Here is a 12,965-nt window from a genome sequence, read left to right on the forward strand (position 1 = left end):
TTGAACCTTCATCTGTGTCATGTGCTGGTTTGGTATTTAGACGTTTCTAAAAGTCAAAGCACAAACACAGTTCAGACAGATTTAGATCCAATCTGATCAGCGTCACTTTCCTGTTTCTTTACTAATGTGGACATGTTGTATTTCTAATCACAATAACTGTCCCATTTTCATGGCTGTCCTTTGTGTTTTTCCTGCAGGGCTCCTGTCTCAAAACAACTCTTCAACAGGTAAGAAATGCATAAAGGAAGGATGTGAAATGGGTTCAAGCTGAACATCCTGGTTCAGGTGGTTTTCATCTGAACAAACTGGAGCCAGTGCAGAGGACTCAGGAATGATGGGTTTACAGAAGCTCCACTGACCACACTCAGCTCCTGTTCCTGACATTTGGACAAGTGTGGCTTTAAAGATCCACAACTGAAGGAAACACTGACAAACAGGACCAGACTGACCCATTCAATTCACTGACTGAATGAATGATGGACGAACTGAGTCCATTTGGACACAGAAAATATGTCAGTTGGACTAAAAACACTGTTCATACATGGAAACCATATGTGGTCAATAATCCAGTGAATGTGGTCTAGATGGTGTGTTGTGGTTCTGGACTGGACTCTGACTGGTCTGTCTTATTTCTACACAGACTCTGTCCTCTTCAGGTTGGTGGGAGGAGCCAGTCGTTGTCATGGTGACCTGGAGATGAAACGAAAGGATGGAAACTGGAAACCTGTGGACGGGGCTAACTGGTACAGGAAGTTAGGAAACAGAGTTTGTGCAGAACTGGACTGTGGATCTACAGTTTCAGTGAGACACAGATACACAAAGGACTTTCAGATATAGATTGCTGGGGGACCACACCAAACTGTGATGAATCTGCACTGAGTGACTGTTTTGAATCTCGTACACGTCTCTCTTCACCACTAGAGCTGAGTTGTTCAGGTAAGAGCATTAACACTGAACCCTAACCCTTACACTAGTGGTTTCCGACCTTTTTTACTCTTGACTCCATTTTGACTCCACAAATTTCTGTAGTTTTCTATCCTATGTTTCAAATACAGGTTAATTTTAGAGGACATTTAGTCAATATAATGTATATTATTGTGGACGGAGGCAGAAAAACCAGGTGTAGATTACTGCACAAAGTGAGAATTGGATTTTCCTTGGTCAGGATGTGTACAGTCAGTCCAGCTTGTCAAGGCTGACAATTAATACTGAACAAACAAGAATTGAAACTATGAATTATAAAAAAGCTGCAGCATCTGAAACCGACCACAATGAACATTTGACAGATAAACAGTACTACAGTGCTTCAGTTTCACAACCACAGTTTGTCATGTCTTTTATAGATTGGGATTGTCTCTGTCAACTCACCATATATTTTTTATTATTAAGTTTTTATTTTTATTTTTATCAATTAGAAGAAATTTCAGGCGACCTCACGTGGGGTCCCGACCCCAAGGTTGAAAAACACTGCCTTACACTGTCACTATGGGCTCCAGACTCTGTGGACTTTCAGATCCTGGTCAGTCCATGACTTCAACTCAGATTTAAAGTGAACTCACACAAACTGATCAATACAATCAATCATTATATCCATGTCCACAACAAACAGCTGATTGAACATCATGTCACACACAGAAGAAACCAAACCTAACACATATGAATGTGAGTCACTACAGTCCAATAAAATCCACTATATAGTCCAAGCCCCCATACTTGGTCTACTACAGTCTTACTAGAGTCCCTTATACCCCTTTTCCACCAAAAGAACCTGATGCTATTTTGGTGCCGGTACTTAACTGGTTCCGGCGCTTAACTGGTTCCAACCTGGTGCCTACAAAAAACTGGTTTGCTTTTCCATTGGCCAAGAGCCAAGTGGAGCCAAGTCAGAGCTGAGTCATTACGTCATAATAAAATGTGATCACATGACTGGGTCTGGTGTGGGAGTGCTGGTCTTGTGTTTACAGCTTATATTCCAATCCAGAGGAAAAAAAAACACAGATTTTCAGTCTGTGGCATGTGTCACAAACATAAATATGTGGGTTTCTATATGACATGCATAGAAACATAATGTAAGGATAGCATTTCAGAGACAACACTGAAATGTTGTTAGCTTGTTGTTAGCATACCACTAGCTAGTGTTTTAACGTGTAACATTTGTAGCACACTTTAATCTCTACAGTCGACTTTTTGTAAACTATTAACCATACGTTTGAGAAACAAAACTTACCAGTATCGTTTGCTGCTGTTTTTACCACAGACTCCTCCCCAGTCCAAGCCTACAGTCCATGTCTGCTGTGTCCCAGTTCTGTGCACCGGTAGTTGGATTATCTGGTCCCCTAAAACCCAGTCCAGCAGGTCCAAATGAGGGATTCTTTTTGGCCGGCTGCTGTGACCACACTGTCTTTTCTTTTGTACTCCTTCTTTATCGTCTTTAGTTTGTTTAGAACCTGGTCCAGGTCCGGTCGTATTCGACTGTCTTTATATTTCTTCAAACACTGGCTTTGTGCCAGAGGCCCCCTCCAACTTGTCTTGGACTTCAGATGAAGCCCACAGTGTCAGAAACACTGGGTCTCCTCCTCTGTCCATTGCTGTTTGTTTTTGGCGTCTATTACTCTTTCTCTAAAAACTAAACTAAACTAAAAACCTGCTGGTTGTACTTTAAAAAATGCTGGTTCATAGGTTTCCTGTTCCTGTTTTGGTCTGTAACCCCTGCCCACCAATGACGGAGGGGGTCAGTCATCCGTTCTTAGTGTGGGCTCCGGTTTAGCCCAGCTCGAAGTTGGTCCTGCCTGAAACCTGTTTAGAACCACTTTGGCCGGTGCTTGGGCGGTGGAAACACAGAGAACCAGTTTGGTGGAAAAGGGATAACAGAGTCCACTTCAGACTCCAGCAGACTCTAGTTTTATTCCAGTCTTCTTCCATCTGTGTCCACAGACTCTGTCAGACTGGCCAATGGGTCCAGCCTATGTTCAGGCAGACTGGAGGTCCGGTCTAACCAATCCAGGTCCTGGTCCTCAGTGTGTGAAGGACACTTGGACCTTCCTGATGCCCAGGTGGTCTGTAGGGAGCTGGGCTGTGGGGCTCCTGGGCTCCTCCAGGGGGCACTCTATGGAGAAGCGGAGGCTCCTGTAGTGCAGACGTTCCAGTGTGAAGGCCATGAGTCTGCTCTCCTGGACTGTGGAAGCTCAGGGTCAGAGAACTGCTCATCTGGAACAGCTGTGGACCTTACCTGCACAGGTGGAGCTTTGACTGACACCAGCTTCTATCAGTTCACTCACTTTGATCTCATTATCTTTCATTTGTATTTGATCAGATCCTGATGATGTCAGACTGGTGGGAGGAGCCAGTCGCTGTAAAGGTAAAGTACAGATTAAACAACATGGAGAATGGAGACACATGTTGTATGGTTATCATCCCTCTGACGCCTGGACCCTGAAGGCAGCAGATGTCATATGTCGTCGACTGGACTGTGGATCTGCTGTTTCTGTGACAGCTGGTTCATTTTCATCTGATCCTGTGTGGGTCATCAGCCCCACCTGTCTTCTTTCTACATCTACAACGGTGGACTGTCTGAAAACAGATATTTTATCCAGTGGCCTCACCCCATTCCTCACCTGTTCAGGTAAGTCTACTGACGACGGTCCTGATTCAGTCAGAGTTCTTCCATGAGTCCATTCAGGTGTGTTTTATCTGAGCTGTGTCAAACCAAACCCAGTAAGACCAGGTCCATACACTGGACAGCTGGACTGAAACATCAAACACATGGAGCTGAATTCAGTTCCAGTCCATGAACATGGTCACATGACTCTGCTTTCCAACAGGCTGTTGAACAGCTCAGAAGGACTGAGTCCATTTGTTTGAATAGGACTTTGTGTTGGTCCATGTGCTCTTTTTCCAGCTCTATGTGGGTCTGCTGGACTCTGAGGACACCATGAAAACATCACCGACCCTATACCATCTCCTTAAAATTTAAAAATGATTGGGTTTCCTCGTGTGTCCACAAATACCGCAACATGTTCTTCTTCATCTTTGCTTGTTGTAACGTACGTCAACATCTGTTTTTTTAATTCACCTGACTCTAGTTGCGAAAAAAGGTCTTTACATTCCAGTTTTGTGTGATATACCATTATATGCCCAAAAAACCACTTCTCGCCAGCGCAAAAACTTTTAATTGAAAAATGAGACTTTAGGCAAAACGGTCGTTTTCCATAGGTAAATTTTAGCGCAAGATATATTTGCGCAGTTTGAGGGTCAATGGAAAAGTGACTACCGTCGTCTATCCAGGGGCTTTTTGTCTCTAAACATGTCTCTGTGTTGTTGTGGGTCCACAGACTCTGTCAAACTGGTCCATGGTTCCAGTCTGTGTTCAGGCAGACTGGAGGTCCGGTCCAACCAGTCCTGGTCCTCAGTGTGTGAAGAGGATTTGGACCTTAACATACCCAGGTGGTCTGTAGGGAGCTGGGCTGTGGGGCTCCTGTGCTCCTCCAGGGGGCGCTCTATGGAGAGGGGGAGGCTCCAGTCTGGACCAGTGAGCTCCAGTGTGAAGGCAACGAGTCTGCTGTCCTGGACTGTAAAAGGTCCAGCTTAGCTGGGAAGACCTGCTCGCCTGGAGCAGCTGCTGGACTCACCTGTTCAGGTACGAAGGGGGCGTGGTTTTCATATGACAGTGTGTTTGTTTGACTCATGTCTTTGTGTCTCTGCTCAGATCCAGGTGGTATCAGGTTGGTGGGACAGCCGAGCCGCTGTGCTGGTACTTTTGGAGATCCACCAGCAGGGACTGTGGAGACCAGTAAGAGACCCCTATGAAGAGTGGGACCTGAAGTCTGGGTCTGCTGTGTGTCAACATCTGGACTGTGGATCAGCTGTCTCAGTCAACAACACACAAGCTTCTTCATCCAGACCTGCGTGGTCGGTGTCTGTTCCTTGTGTAAAGCTGACATCTGGACTGAGGGACTGTGTTGGGACTAGGTGATCCCTTTAGTCTCTCATCTGGTGTGGACGTGGTGTGTTCAGGTACAAATGGACACAAACTGTTTATCTGAATTCTCAGTGACCAGATGGTTCTGACTCTGACTTTAAAGTTACATCTAATGAGTCTTTCATTTCATCAGTTGATTATTTTGTCTTGGTTCATTGTTTTTTTTTTTCTGTAAAATGTGTCAAATATTGACCTTTGACCTTTGTAATGTCCAGATCCTGAATGAACATCTTCATTTGGACCAGATAGACTGAAAACACAAACATATTTCACATTAGTCTCGTCAAGGGACAAAAGGACCAAATGTTGACATGTGAGAATCTAAAACCACCACGTTTGTCATTTCTTACCCATAATGCCTTTGAACGTCAGCTATGGCCTAAATTACACATTCCTCCATGTTTTCATTGGTCAGTGTTCGTCACATCCCAACTCATGTGGATCAGATCCATCTGTGTCTCTGAGGAGGGATTCTATGACTGGTTGTTTGTGCTCGTGTGCTTGTTGGTCCAATCATGTCTCTGTGTGTGGACAGATCTGCTGCCTCAGCCCAACATCTCCCTGTCTGATGGGATCTTTGAGGTCTACCAGCAGGGGTTCCGGCTGCTCGTCGGCTCTGACTTCACTATCACATGCTCCATCAACCACAGTACCCAGGAGGCTCCTTCCAGCTGATCTCTGACACCAAGAAGCCACTGACCCGCACCCTGCCATCTGTCAATCACTCTCCGCCCACTTCCTGTTGTCTGCCAGGGCTACGCCCACCGAGGGAACTACACGTGTGTTTATCACGTGGACATTTATAACCACAGCTTCTCGTCATCTCAGACCCCCACCCTCTATCTCACTGTCGGAGGTAACGTCAGGACAGTCACACACAAAATACCCACAATGCATCAGTAACAGTCACGTGACCATGTTCCACAACATTCCAGTGAGCAGAGTGAACAGGTGTGAGCAGAACCACGATGGTAGAACTGAGATCAGGTAAACCCGGTCCAGCTGAACCTGTCAGAGACTGGGCTGAACCAACAAACACTCCTTTAATCTGAGCTCAGTTCAAACCACAGCTGAGTTTAAACCCAGGTTTAAAACCAGTCCCATCCAGGTTTAATGTAGAGCTCATTTACATAAACCCTAATGTCACTGTAACGATTACTCAGGTCTGACATACGACGCTCACGTCCAGGTCCTGTTGTTTCCATATGCAGCTGAAACCAGAAGTTTACATACACTATATAAAAAGACAATTCTGGAATTCTTACACTTTGTACATTCATCCCAGGGGCCGGATTGGAACCTTTGGCCCTCGGGCCGCATGTTTGACACCCCTGGTTTAAAGGTTCTTTCTGTTGTGTTTCAGACTCGGTGACAAATCTGATCATCAGGGTGGTGCTCATCGTCTCGGCTCTGCTCATATTTGATGTCTGCCTCTTCTTCTTCTATAAGGTACGTTCACATCTTTCCTCAGTGGATTCATTGGACTGTAGACGCAGTCACACACACATCAGTCTGAACTGGACATGTCTGCTGCCATGTTCGTTCCAGGTCTCCATGAAGCGGATCCGAATGAAGGCTGATCGCCGAGACGAGCGACCGTCACGACCACAATGACGGTTCAGGAACAAACATCCCATAATAGTCCCAGTTGTTCAGTGTGAGTCCAGCTGATATTTGGATGTGATCAACAGTTTCACAGCTGAACCGATAAACGCCTTCATTCTGTTCTGATGCTTCATGGACGATCAACGTCTGAGCTTCTGTTCACAGATTTTATACACAAAGGAAAACACCACTTTATTCTGATCATAATCTGACTTGTTTCTGAAAATACTTCTTTGTCAGAATAGTCCAAAGAGTTCTTCATTTTATGTATTATACGTTTATAAATACAGTAGAACATTTATACTGAAATAGGACTTTTATGTGTAAAATCAGACTTTGATTCCCTGGTCAGGATCCTAAAACCTCCATCCATGGTTGACTGAAGAGTTGAATTGTGGGTAAAACTGGAAGATCTCTAAAGCCACATCCAGATGAGGTTCCATCTCATCATGTCCAACATGAACTGGAGTTTCTTGTTTCCACGTCTACGTCCACAGTCATGGACACGGATTCATCAGTTTCACTGGGTTTTTCCTTTAGTTTTACACCAGTTTTCTTTTAAAGTTTGTAGTTTTTTTTCAGTCTTTCCCTTTGTTTTTTTTTTATTTCTTTATGTCATTCTAGGTGTTTCTGAGTTTCTTCTATTTTTCTGTGTCAGTATCGTGCACATACAGTCCTCCGATTAGGGCCTACAGCTCAGTCTCTACAGTATTAACCCTTTCATGCATGAATTATGAAAACTTTAATCAAGATTTTTTTTTCCTGAGTATTTTTATTCCTCTTTAGGCATTAAAAAACAACACAACTGAAAAAACACTCACTTTGGAACAGTCTTCCTCTGGACATAAGGCAGGCATGCTCTGTGGATGTTTTTAAAGCAAAGCTCAAGACCCACTTGTTTACTCTGTGTTATATGTCTTGATTTGTTTTTACAGTTAATGTTTTTAGTTTTTATGTTTTATTGTGATTGATTTTATATCTGTACAGCACTTTGATTGAAAGCGCTTTACAAATAAATTATTATTATTGTTATTATTATCATTATTATTAAAAAAAAAAAATCTGAACCTATTTTTTATGGAGTGGCAAAAATATCCACTCCGCTGGACACCATGTGGTTAATTTTTGAAGCAAAGAAACATGTATAACATGTATTTACCAACATACTGTGTGAAAACATTTTTAATGCAGCTAATCTGATGTTTTGTCATATTTTAACATACTCTAATACTAGTTATTACTCACTTCATGGAGATAATATGCAAAAAAAAACAACACCTTTTTGTTAAAAAAAAAAAAAAAGCTGTTAATTACAGTCTAATAACGAAATCAAGCAATTTTTTTTTTTTACAATTTAACATATTACTGCAGATTAAGTTTATAAAGAACAGCAAATTTACAATAACGGTATGAATTGCAGTGTATAGGATGATGCATAAGTGTCCACTGTGTTGGCTGATATGGAACTAAAACAGCAAAATTAATGCTCTGCTCCTCAGCTCTGGGACTCCCTCCCACCATCCATCCGTAACTGTGACTCTCTCCCCAAATTCAAATCCAGACTCAAAATTTACCTTTTCAGAATAGCCTACCCCCCATAAACTCTAATCTCCATTCTACAACTTCATTTCTATATATAGTAATAATTTGTTTTAATCTGTTTATTTCTTTGTATTTTATGGATTGTTTGTTTTATCTTGTTATACAGTGTCCTTGGGTGTCTTGAAAGGCGCTTATAAATAAAATGTATTATTATTATTATTAGTAGTAGTAGTAGTATTATTAAAAGAACAGCTGTAGAATAGCTGTCCAATGTGGTGACCACTATGCATGAAAGGGTTAAAGCTTCTCAACTGGTGGCTCGCGGCCCTAAAATCAAACCATGTTAAATGCTTTAGTATGTGATGTCACTTGTATTCGACAGATGTACAGGATGGCGGCGGTTGCCATGGAAACACCACTATTTGTCCAACTCTGACCTGCTGACATTTGGTCTGATAAATCTGTCAGATTTCATTTTTATCTCTGTACATATTTGAGGTATTTGTTATGACTCCATGTATGATTGTTTTATTGCTGCCTTTACTGTCGTGCAAATTTACAACATGTATCAGTGATTAAATTCCCTTTAATACTTTTCCATCGTTTATGCTCCATGTATCCATATATGCTCCTTTGACACTGTTGATTATTATTATGGCTTGTATTTACGCCTCCTGATTCATGTACAATGAACAGTTCTATTAAAGTGTGTGTTTGAACGGCTGTGGGTTATTTATTACAGCTTTAACAGGTTTCATCAGTTTCAATGAAGAATAAAACAGTGAGCTGCAGTTTGTTGTTATAGCCACTAGAGGACAGTAGAGGACAGCAGCACAGGAGCAATCAGTGATAAGAGAAACCTATGGTAAAAACTACAACTTTAAGCCTTTCATGCTTAGTGTTCACTCCAGTGGACAGTTATTCTACAGCTGCTGTCCTCTTGTATATTCACAGGTTTTGTTGTTTTAGTTTATTTTTATTATTATTATTATTATTACTATTTTTTTTTTTTTTATTTAATTAAATATATATATTTTAACTTATTATTTTTAATTTCTAACCCTTTCATGCATGATTTATGAGAACTTAATCAAGATTTTTTTTCCCTGAGTGTCTTTATTCCTCTTTAGGCATGAAAAAAAAACAAACAATGTGATTGATTTTTTTTTTTTTTTTTTTTAAATCAACGTGTTTTTCATGGAGTTACAAAAATGTCCACTCAGCTACACCATGAATTTTATTCTTGAAGCATAGAAACATGTATTTAAAACCCAATATCATAAAGTGATATGAAACAGTGAAATGAAACCATGTTTAATGCAGCTAATCTGATGTTTTCTAACATTTTAACATATTCTAATATGAGTTATTACTCACTTCATGGAGATAATATGCAAAAAAATAAATATTAACAATTGATTTCCACTCAAGAACCAATCAAGAACAGCAAAGTTACTATAATGGTATGAATTGTAGTTTATGAGATGATGCATAAGTGTCCACTGTGTTGGTTGATATGGAACTAAAACAACAAAACCAATGAATATACAAGAGTAAAGCTGTAGAGTAACTGTCCACTGTAGTGACCACTATGCATGAAAGGGTTAAATTTTTTGTTTGTTTGTTTGTTTTAGTTTCATAATCAGCCAACACAGTGGACACTTATGCACCATCCAACACACTGACATTCCTACCATTACTGTAACTTTATTGTTCTTGATAAATCTGATCTGCAGTGATATGTTTGACTTCAAATCAACTGTTAATTGTTAGATTGTAATTAAAAAACATGTTTGTTTTTTAATGGGTTTTTTTGTTTGTTTGTTTGTTTGTTTTTTGCATATTATCACTATGAACTAGGAAGATTATTACTGTTATTAATTATTTAAAGAGAAGGAGTGGGATTTTATAAGTTATGCTTCTTCTCACTCCTTTTCGAATATGTATTATATGTCTTATGTTTAAGTGTTTTGTTTATTTATTTTCATCTGTTTTGACATTCATATTCAAAATAAATACCTCAATCAATCAAATCAATCAAGTGAGTCATAACTAGTATTAGAGTACGTTAAAATGTGAGAAAACATCATATTAGCAGCATTAAAAATGTTTTTTATGTCATTGTTTTCATATCACTTTCTGGTATCGGGTTTTAAATACATGTTTCTGTGCTTCAAGAATAAAATGCAGGGTGTAGCCAAGTGGACATTTTTGTAAATCCATGAAAAAAAAAACCCTCAACTGCATTGTTTTTTCATGCCTAATGAGCAATAAAAACACTCAAGATCTCGACAAAGGTTCTAATAATTCATGCATGAAAGAGTTAAACATAGAGGTTGACTCGAAAATATGCAAACAATAAAAATACATGAATAAGGTGTGTCGTAGTTATATATTATTTAAACAGAAACATTAATGACGTAAAAAAAGAAAAAAGAAAGAAAAAGAAAGAAAGAAAAGTGCATTAAACCTTGATTTGGAACAAAAATAAATAAATGTACAATTGAGTTATTTTCCAACCCTCTGATAAAACAAATGAAAACACTGATATGAATCCATTACATTGAACCAACATTGTTCTGGTGATCGATCATTAAAACACGGATCATAAACACTAACGTTTGATTTTATTGAATATGTTACAAGTGATGGATTTTATGACATTTTAGGATCTGAGTTTAGTTTGACAGAAATCAAGGATGTAGAGGACGATAATGTCATGAAAACAGCTCATGTTCAATTATTTCACCAGTAAATACAGGGTGGGGAAGCAAAATTTACAATGCACATTTAGTTGTTTTTCTCAGCAGGCACTACGTCAATTGTTTTGAAACCAAACATATATTGATGTCATAATCATACCTAACACTATTATCCATACCTTTTCAGAAACTTTTGCCCATATGAGTAATCAGGAAAGCAAACGTCAAAGAGTGTGTGATTTGCTGAATGCACTCGTCACACCAAAGGAGATTTCAAAAATAGTTGGAGTGTCCATAAAGACTGTTTATAATGGAAAGAAGAGAATGACTATGAGCAAAACTATTACGACAAAGTCTGGAAGTGGAGGAAGCAACAAAAAACGTACCAAAGCTTTTATTAAAGCTCTCAAATCCAAAATCCTAAAGGATCCAACCAGATCCATCCAGATACCAGGTATTGCCATGGCTTAAAGCAAACTACCCAGATGGAAATTATGTATGGACACAGGATGGTGCTCCAGCCCACACAGCTAGAAAAATACAAGATTTCTGCAAATCCCACTTTAGCAATTTTTGGGAATCATGTTTATGGCCGCCTTCTAGCCCAGATCTAAACCCTCTGGATTCTGCTATTTGGGGCGTTTTAGAACATGCTACCAATAGAACATCACACAGCAATGTCGACTTTCTTAAAGATTCTATTAAAGAAGAATGGGAGAAGTTGTCACCCGAATATTTGAGGAACACTTGCGCAAGTTTCAGGAAGCGTGTGAAGGCAGTTATTGAGAAAGAAGGAGGACACATAGAATAAAAACATTTTCTATTATGTCAGTTTTCTTGTGGCAAATAAATTCTCATGACTTTCAATAAACTAATTGGTCATACACTGTCTTTCAATCCCTGCCTCAAAATATTGTAAATTTTGCTTCCCCACCCTGTATATATAGATATACTCTTTAAACCTCATAATTTGAATTTTACTTAATATGCTATTGTAAAGTTTTGCTGTTAATTTAGATCCATGGATTTTCAGAAAGAAAAAAACTTTTTATTGGGGAAAATATCATTTATTATGATTTATAGAATAAATATATATATTATGGAGGACTGAACCTGCCATATTGAAAAATATGTACAGAAATATAAAAATGGCTTGATAAGTTCATTTCTATACCATTTATCTGTTTTGTACTTATTTAAATTTTTCCATATTTAATTTTAATCCCTGCATTTATTTCTGTGTTGCTTTCTATTTACATTTTCTTTATCTCTTGTCTTGTTTATTTCTATATTTTATTTTCATCTGACATCTTATTAATTTATTGTCATTTTTTTTTTATTCATAGTCATATTTACCTCTTCAGTATTGCCCTTTTGCATTTTCTTCCTCTATTTCTGCATCGCCTATTTATTTCTGCATTGTTTTCCATTTACATTTTCTTCAATATTCCCCCTTTTGCATTTTCTTCCTCTAGTTCTCCTTTGCCTATTTCTGCATGGTTTTTAATTTACATTTCTTGATCTCTTTTCTTATTAATTTCTATATTTATTTCATCTGACATCTTATTAATTTATTGGCTTTTTTTTTTATTATTTATAGTCATATTTACCCCTTCAGTATTCCCCTCTTTTACATTTTCTTCCTCTATTTATTTCTGCTTTGCCTATTTATTTCTATTTATTAAACTTGTAATGGAATAATTAAACTTTTGGCGAAATTGTCGTTTTTCCATTTGGTAAATTTTTATGCACCAGTTATATTTGCACAATTTGAGGGTCAATGGAAAAGCAACTACTTTGCTAAATAATTTACACTCAAGGGTTTGGGATCAGTGGTTCTTTCTTTCACATAACATTACATCACACCAATATTTACAGTTATAGGTTGTTGTTTTTTTTCTAAAATTGTGGGGGGTTTTTTGTTTGTTTTTGTTGTTTTTTTTGTTTTGTTTGTCAAATCATGTGACCTGTGATGTCATGTGGCATCGGTCTATACGGCCGACTCTGGCCAACTCTTTGGGGGCCTGCTCCTAGTGGCCTGACTTGGCCTGACAAAGTTTTTGGACAGACGGACAGACAGATGGACGACCAACTGATGACAATACCCTGTGGCCAGTGTGGCCAAGGGTAAGAACTAA

General features: G+C 39.0%; 1 pseudogene; it reads right to left on the bottom strand.

Annotated features, from left to right (window-relative positions):
• Nucleotides 1-2,586, bottom strand: part of LOC115431150 (mitochondrial ornithine transporter 1-like) — a 10,695-nt pseudogene extending 8,109 nt beyond the window's left edge.
• Between the last annotated feature and the right edge of the window lie 10,379 nt (nt 2,587-12,965).

Source organism: Sphaeramia orbicularis, chromosome 13 (assembly GCF_902148855.1).
Source record: "Sphaeramia orbicularis chromosome 13, fSphaOr1.1, whole genome shotgun sequence".
In the NCBI taxonomy this organism is placed as follows: Eukaryota; Metazoa; Chordata; class Actinopteri; order Kurtiformes; family Apogonidae; genus Sphaeramia; species Sphaeramia orbicularis.